Genomic DNA, 9440 nt, shown 5'->3' with positions numbered 1-9440 from the left:
TGCCTTTGAGTTTCCTAGAGTCTATCCCAACACAAATACCATATTAGTACTGAAGCATATACATGGAATCTAGGAAAATGAACCTGTTTGCAGGACAGGAATAGAGACACAAACATAGAAAACAGACATGTGGATCTGGGAGGGGGGAAAAGGCGGGTGGGACAAATTGAGAGAGCAGCGTTGACGTATACACTCTTTAGTTCAGTCACTCAGTCATGTCCGACTCTTTGCGACCCCATGAACTACAGCGCACCAGGCCTCCCTGTCCATCACCAACATGGTAGTATATATCCACCACCATGTGTAAAACAGATAGCTAGTGGGAAGCTGCCGTGTAGCACAGGGAGCTCAGCTCAGGGTTCTGTGACGACCTAGAGGGGTGGAAGGGAGGCTCCAGAGAGACGGAATATGTGTATATGTATGGCAGAGACTGGGGCTTCCCAGGTGGCTTAGTGGTAAAGAATCTGCCTGCCAACGCAGGAGACGTGGGTTCGATCCCTGGGTCAGGAAGACCACCGGAGAAGGAAATGGCAACACACTCCAGCATTTTTGCCTGGGAAATCTCATGGACAGGGGAGACTGGCAGGCTACAGTCCATGAGGTCGCAGAGTCGGACAGGACATAGCGACTAAACGACAACAGCAACAGGGTAGAAACGAACGCAACGCTGTAAAGCAGTTATAGTTCAAGAACAGAAAACATACTGAAAACAGGGCACAAGTATTACGCAGTGATACCTCTCGTATGCTATTTGGGGGATTCTTTTTAGTTTATACGGTTTTATTCCCAGCACCTATCCCAGTGACTGGCCCCACGTCTGGCATACAATGGCCACTCAGGGAATACTGATCAAATGAACAAATGTTGCCGTGTCTACAGCCAGTATTACTTTAAAAGTATACAATATTTTCTTTTTATGGTACATCAGTCTGCTATTCTGTAGAGTCTCCACTGATCATTTTCCAGGAAGAATCTTACTTGGTTTCAGATCCAAAGTTTTATCTTAGTTCTTCCCTGATTGACTGTTTATTCTCATTTCAGCAATTTATTTGGACCCCACAAGTAAGAGTTCAACCACAGACAATTCTTATCTGTTGGAACAGTAATGATGCCTTGTATATACTGACTTTTTCTACGCAAAAGCAGTGGCCTGACAGAAGAGCAGTCAATTGCCAAACTGGGAAGAGCCTTGACTGATTGAAGAACAGATGCTCTTGAGTATAATTAGTAGAGACTTGCAATGACCTAGGTGGTTATTTAACTAAAAAAAGGAAACATAAAAGAAACACAAATTGAACTATTTTGAGGGGATTTCCTGGTGAGTCAGTGAACAGGACTTAGCAACACAAAAAGAACAAATTGGTAAGCCAGTGTTTATAGTCAAGTATATGGAATTAGAGTCAAGACAATTTAAAACCGATGACAATTTTTTTTAACTATTTTGAGCTAACAAAATAGCCTGCTACCTTACCTAACTGAATGATAAATGATAACAGACAGGCTACAAAATACCACAAAAGCGCACAAGTTTACTGTGCTTGCCAGTGATATTTCCTATAAATAACTATAACTATATTGAGTAGCAAATAATCTTTAAAAAATTCCTGACATACACATCGGATAAACAAGAGTATTGAAATCATTGTATTTCTCCCAAACTGAAAGTCATTCAGTTGTGTCTAATTCTTTGCAACTCCATGGACTATAGACCTCCAGGCTCCTCTGTCCATAGGATTCTCCAGGCAAGAATAATGGAGTGGGCTGCCATTCCCTTCTCCAGGAGATCTTCCTGACCCAGGGATCAAACCCAGGTTTCCTGCATTGCAGGCAGAAGTCTTTACTCTTTGAGCCACCAAGAAAGCCCATATTTCTCCCAAACACCACTGCAAATCCAGGGATGAAGGTTTGGCACAGCATCAAACACTGGAAATGAGACAATACTTATATCTACCACAGTGTATAAGAAAAGACCCAGGACAGGGTCTTCCCTGGGGGTCCAGTGGTTAAGACTTTGCCTTCCAATGCAGTGGGTACAGGTTCAATTGTTGGTTGGGGAGCCAAGATCTCATATGCCTTGTGGCCAAAGAACCAAAACATAAAACAGAAGCAATACTGTAACAAATTCAAAAAAGATTTTTAAAATGGTCCACATCAAAAAAATCTTTAAAAAGAGCAAAGAACTAGGATGGAAAGAGAACAAAGACATACTCCAAAAAGCTGCTGGCAAGAGCTAGAAAAGGATTAAAGGGCAGAGAGGAGCCCCAGAGGAACATGTAGCTGATGCTAATTGTACTGTAGCCACCAGCGGCCTCACTGAGCTCCTTTCTAGCTCGTATAACTTCTGCCAAAGCAGAGGGTACCAGTTGCCATCCTCCAAGGATGATTCCGTACAGATCTAGAAGCAAGCATCCTATATCTATGTATATATGTGTACTGAATTGAAAGAAAGGTGACCAAAATAAGATGGAGATATTGTCATTAAATAAGAGAGAGAAAGTATTTAATTAGCACCAAACAGTATGGGAAGGCTTTCGTCGTAGCTCAGTCGGTAAAGAATCTGCATGCAGTGCAGTGACCCAGGTTGATCCCTGGGTCGGGAAAATCCCCTGGAGGAGGAAATGGCAACCCACTCCAGTACACTTGCCTGGAAAATTCCATGGACAGCCTGGTGCGCTGTAGTCCATGGGGTCACAAAGAGTCGGGCACGGCTGAGTGACTAACACTTCACTTTAAACAACATGGGAAGACCTAGCAGGATGGAGAGAGTTGCTCTTCAAATGCCACTAAGAAGCTACGGTCAGGAAAAGCATCTGCATAAACATCAACAGCTCATGTGGCATGATGTTGCCTGGTAGTTGCAGCAATGCTTTCTAGTAGGTCCAAAATAAACTTGTGAATTCTGCCTACATGTGGTCAAGCTGCCTTGACTTTTTTGTCCCCTCTTGGCAATCTGTCACCTAAATAGTAATTTCATGCCATTTTTTAAGAGTCCAAAGAGCCTTCTTCTCAGGTCTGTCCATTTCCAAAGAGGACCATGCTCCACAGCTTTCCCCTCCCTCCCAGATTCAAATGTTGAATACCTAACCGGCAATGTGACAGTATTTGGAAAGGAGCCTTTAGGAAGTAGTCAGGTTTAGGTGAGATCATGAGGGTGGAGCACCCTGATGGGATTGTTCAATAGCTCAGTCATGTCTGACCCTTTGTGACACCATGGACTGTAGCACGCCAGGCTTCCCTGTCCTTCGCTATCTCCTGGAGTTTGCTCAAATTCATGTCCATTGAGTTGGTGATGCTATCTAACCATCTCATCTTCTGCCACCCCCTTCTCCTTCAATCTTTCCCAGCATCAGGGTCTTTTCCAATGAGTCAGCTCTCTGCATCAGGTAGCCAAAGAATTGGAGCTTCAGGTTCAACATCAGTCCTTCCAGAGAGTATTCAGGGTTGATTTCCTTTAGGATTGATGGGTTTGATCTCCTTGCTGTCCAAGGGACTCTCAAGAGTCTTCTCCAGGATCACAATTCTAAAGCATCAGTTCTTTGGCGCTCAGTCTTCTTTATGATCCAACTCTCACATCCATAACATGACTACTGGAAAAATCATAACTTTGACTAGATGGACTTTTTTCGGCAAAGTGATGTCTCTGCTTTTTAATATGCTGTCAAGTTTTGTCATAGCTTTCATGCCAAGGAGCAAGTGTTTTTTATTTTCATGGCTACAGTCACCATCCAGTTATTTTGGAGCCCAAGAAAATAAAGTCTCTCATTGTTTCCATTTTTTCCCCATCCATTTGCCATGGAATGATGGGACCAGATGCCATGATCTTAGTTTTTTGAATGTTGAATTTTTAAGCCAGCTTTTCCACTCTCCTCTTTTACCTTAATCAAGAGGTTTTTTAGCTCCTCTTTGCTTTCTGCCATTAAAGTGGTATCATCTACATAATCTTTCCTAGAGCCGCTTCTTTGTCAAATGAAGACAACTGGCATAAGCTCTGAGAAGAGCACTTCCCCACTGCTCATTTTAGACCCTGTGGCATTTATCTCCACCATCATGATAGAAAAACAAGGGCTAGCAAATTGACCTTCTGCTTCTGCAGCTGCTGACCCTTGGTAGGGAATGTTAGAACAGACATAAGCTAGCCCTGGAGATTTGGACTAGGTCCAACAGCAATAAATACAGCCTGTTCTGTGGTTGTCACCCTGTCCTAGGACTGAATGACCAACAGAAACCACCATTTCACATTGGGATGCTCTGAGTCTCTGGTTCTGCTGAGCTGATGCTGGCAGAGTGTCTTTGTAGGAAGTCAAGTTCACCAGGATATCCGAGGTCAGGTAACCCTGCATCCGGCTAGGGTTACTATCAAAATGATACCATCTCAGGCATTCCCCTAGGCAAAGACATCGATTTTGCCACATCTAAAAGGCAACCACCTCTATCTGATTCCTGTCATCTCAGACTTCAAATGTATCTGTAAAGCCACCTTCTAGGGTACATGAAAATCACTCCAAGGTACGTGACAAGATAGGCTCATGCTATTCTAGGATGTCTATTTGGGTTATTTCAGTCCCCGACTAAAATGTAAATGGTATATAACAGCAACATTGTACTCAAAGAAAAAGGACTTTTCTTCAAACAGTAGGTAAAGGAAAGCAATTTAAATGACAATCCTCTTAACTTTTCCTCACCTCTGCCCAGGCAACTTTACCCTTGTCCATCTAAATTCTAGTAGAGTAGAACTAATGAAAAGGGAACTCTGAAATAAAGGCAAATTCGAATGACTGAGACAGATGAAGGATGCCTTTAAGAGTTATTTGGACTAAAAATAACTTCGGTAATTCTTACAGATTTCTGAGGAAGCCATGAAAACTACCCAGGGTGCAGTGTATTCACAATAAGAATAGGACTTTGGCTTCTGAAAAAGATAGTCCTTAAGTATTGGGAATTGGGAAAATGTTTTAAGTAAAATATAACAAAAGGCAGGGGTAGCTCCAGGAAAATGTTTTGATACTAAATCTATAAAATTATTGTATATTCTGTTGTGGGAAACAATGATTAATTTGATCCAGAAAATAATGCTCCTTTAAGTATTAATTTTAGAATTATGTTCTCTAGGAGTCAATCTTAAATATGCAGAAAACTATGGATCATACAGACTTAAAGCAGTGTTTCACAACAAGGAGTTGTTTTGCTTCCCGGGGATATTATAACTTTTTCAGTCATTAAATGAGTATTTGTTAACTACCTATGGTAAGGCGAGTGCAGAGAAAAAGCTAGCTGGGCAGTCAGGCAAAGGAAAGGAAATTTATCAGAGGGAAACGAGAGGGTGACTGGCCCTTAAGGAGAACCAGTGTCCTCCCTTTCTGATAGGGTCTTTCCTATACCCCACCAATGCAATATTCTCTGAAGTGGTGGTTAATTTTTAGCCCATAGCTGAGTCCTATGGTCACATAGCCAGAGGTTTGGAATCCAGCAGTCTCATATCCTTGAAAAGGTAGGCACCAGCGGGAAAACAGAATTTGGGCAATTTGGTCAGTCTCAAGGGTCACTGTGATTTTATTCTTTGTTTGCAAGGTCAATATGAGGAGCCATTTTAACAGTGAGCCCTCCCGTAGGCCCTACCACCTGCTATGTGTCAGCCCTGGGATGCTGCTGAGCACACAGCAACTGCTCCCCTTGTTGTGATGGAACTTCATATCCAGATAGGAAGATGGACTTTCTTCAAAGGAATTACTGTGCAAGTCATTACTGTAAATGAGGACGCTTAATTTAGGGGATTATAACACAGTCTGTAAATCAGGAGGCCCCTCCAATTAGATGACTTAAATGGTGGGTACAATTACCCAGGTTAAAAAAAAAAAAAAAAGAGGTAGGAGAAGAGGTCAAAGAAGTGGTTTAAACAAAATATCATTAGTACTTTTCGCCTCTCAGATAGTTTAAAGTTCAGGAAAAAATAAGCATACATGATGAGAATAAAAATTTTTCCATACACCTCCCGATTCTTATTCCTGTTAAATTCCTGCCTCCGGAAACCATGACTATGGCATCTTTCAAAAGCTTCAGGATGCCCTTTGAATTACTCTTTCTCTTGCTTCCCTTCATTTGCAAGGACATCTAGAGATTACTATATAAATGAAAGAACTTATTTGTTCATCTTAACAAGAATAGTTGACAGTGATGCTGTCTAGATCGGGGAACATGCTGCTGTGAGCACCGGTCTGCAGTCTCTGCTTTAATGGTTGGATGAAGTAAAATTCAGGAGTAGTTGATGTCTTTTTAGTGTCAGCACAGTATGTGGAAAAGCATAAAGCATAAACTGTCATGGCAATGGCATTTTATTAGATGGTAAAGATGAGAAAACTCGCTGATTCTCAATAACTATGCCCAGAAAGAAAAATTTTGATGAGATGCTCAATAATTAAAGTATTTCATAAACTGTTGCAGTATTTTAGCACAGCAGGGGCTGGTTCTCTTCTTTGGTATAAAATGAGGATGATTTGACTAATTCAATTAGCATCTTATTTTTACCCAAGATTATTAGTTTTGGGTACCTTCTACCTGGAATGCTTCCTCAGTGACAATTTTCACTCAGTCTCCTTGAAAATATTTCTAGTGTTCTGAATAAATGATAGCTCTAGAGGATTTTCGCTAGGCACATACATACACACACATACACAAATGAAACTGCAAAGTAGGAAAATATCTTCTGTTCACCCAGGTGACCATCACTCAGATGTAACTGACATATTCCGAGCTTGGAGACACAAGTAGAACTAGATGGCAGCTGCTCTAAAATGTTCTAGCTCCCAGAGAGAACTATCTGAATCTTGTCAAAATCAGAAATCGTTTCCACTCACAAGGTAGTGAAATAGAGAAGGATATTTTATATCCGTATTTTGTGGAAAATTTAAGACAATGGATATTACTTAGTCCTCTAAGCAGCAAATCAATGTGAAATGAAACCAGCGCATCTCATAACCTTTGTGCCAAAGGTGGGTTTAAGGAGTCCACATATTATTTGAAAATTTAAAAATATGTGTTGCTCTTCCACAAAAGGCTGGGATTAATGAACTCACTTACTCCGCTTCATTTAATAATACCGAAAGATTAAATCAGGAAAAATTATTTTCATACTACTACATAATTCTTTAGGTAAATAAATGTTCGACCATGGCATCTGTCGATAGTGTCATTAGATGCACAGAAGTGTTTAATTTTGGTAAAGTCTAATTTATTTATTTTTCTTTTGTTACCCATGTTATTGGTGTCATATTCCAAGACATCGTTGCATATCCAATGTCATGAGGCTTTTATCCTATGTTTGCTTCCAAGAGTTGAGTTATTTTTTAATTGGCTTGCTTTTAAAGATTGTTTTCTTTTACAATTGATCCAAAGAATTAAAAATTCTCAGTACAGATTTTAATCTTACTCTAACACTTACTTTCTTAGTGATGCCGAGAAGGATATTCACACTCAGCTCAACAGTAATTTCAAAAGCAACAAATACATTTACTAGGGGAAGAGTTATATATAAGATGACCAAAAGAGCTAGAAGAAAACAATTTGATACACTACCCTATGTAGTTCATGATGTTTCCCATAGTTATGGGTAAATCTCTTTGCGAATAGACGTTGTACATGTGTCACAAATGGAACACAGTATAAAAACTGTATCAAGTCACTGCGGATTGAATGGTGGTGAGAAATGAGTTCCATTTGTTAAAGCAGAATATCTGGGAAGCCATTTATTACATACATTCTGTGTTCCGTTGATGTGGACATAATGGAACTGAATTACAAAGATGATATTATACAAACACTTAAGTGCTAATGCATCAGACTACTTAACAAGATGCTAAATGAGAGACGGCTACATTTTGGATTTGAGAGCAGAGAAAATTTTAAAAGCCAGTGGAGTTTTTGGTTCTTTATAGCTTTATTCCAAAAAATGTAAGCCAACTCACATTCTGGTTTCATAGAGGCAATGACAGAAAAAGGAGAGGGTTTAGGGGCTTGATGTTGTCACTGCTTGCAGGCTTCAATGAATATATTCTGCCTTTATTAAGACCATATTGGTGCTAAGGTGCCAAGACAATTCAATTGAAATGAAATTTAGTTCTTTTCAACAAAAAGTGCCAGAACAGCTGGATATCCACATGTGAAAGAATGAAGTTGAACCAATACCTAGTACTATCAACAAAACTGACTCCAAATGAATCAATACAGAAAGAAATCTTACTCTTAGAGTAAATCTTCATGATCTTCAATTAGACAAAAGCTTCTTAGAAATAATACCAACTGATGGATCGTGCTGAACTGATACAGAAACTACCCTGCAAGAGCTTCTAAGGGCCAAAGCTGGAGCAATTTGAACAATAAAATAAACAATAATATTATTGCACTGTAAACCCACAGACTAAAATAAATATCTGTGAGTCCATATTGACATTGGTGGTTTAGTCGCTCAGTTGTGTCCGACTCTTATGACCCCATAGGCTGTACCTCGCCAGGCTCCTCTACCCATGGGATTTCTCAGGCAAGAGTACTGGAGTGAGTTGCCATTTCCTTCTCCAGAGGATCTTTCAAATCCAGGAATTGAACCCAAGTCTCCTGCATTGCAGGCAGATTCTTTACTGACTGAGCTATGAGGGAATCTAAAAATACTCAAAGAAATAATACCAAAACACAGTGCCCAATAAAAAAAATCAGCAAGTAAGTTGGACTCCATCAAAATTAAAATCTTTTGTGCTTCAAAAGACACTGTCAAGAAAGTGAAAATACAAAACAGAAAATGAGGGAAAATATTTGCCAGTCATACATCTGAGAAGTGGCTTGTATTCAGAACATATAAAAAACTCTTACATGGTAAAAAGGCAAATAACCCAATTTAAAAATAGCGAAGGATCTGAGTAGATATTGCTCCAAAAAGATATGCAAATTTCCAATAAGTGCATGAAAAGGTATTCAACATAAGTAGCCATTAGGGAAATGCAAAAACAAATCAAAAAACACTCAAGTACAAATTTATACCTACTATGATGACTAGAATCAAAATGTCAGATACAATCAAATATTAGCAATGATGTGAAGGTAGAATTCTCATACATTGCTGGTAAAAATGTAACATAGTGTAGTCATCAAGGAAAAGTTTAGTGGTGCCTGTAAAGCGTCTGCCTGCAATGCAGGAGACCTGGGTTCAATCCCTGGGTCAGAAGATCCCCTGGAGAAGGAAATGGCACCCCACTCCAGTATTCTTGCCTGGAAAATCCCATGGATGGAGGAGCCTGGTAGACTACAGTCCATGGGATCGGAAAGAGTCGGCCACGACTGAGTGACTTCACTTTCACTTTCTTTCACTTTCCAATGAGTTAAGGAGGGAGGCATGGCAACCCACTCCAGTTTTCTTACCTGGAGAATCCCATGGACAGAGGCTACAGTCCATAGGG

This window comes from Bison bison, unplaced genomic scaffold, assembly GCF_000754665.1.
Source record: "Bison bison bison isolate TAMUID 2011002044 unplaced genomic scaffold, Bison_UMD1.0 scf7180017862158, whole genome shotgun sequence".
Taxonomy (NCBI): domain Eukaryota; kingdom Metazoa; phylum Chordata; class Mammalia; order Artiodactyla; family Bovidae; genus Bison; species Bison bison.
This window is presented reverse-complemented; position numbering follows the sequence as displayed.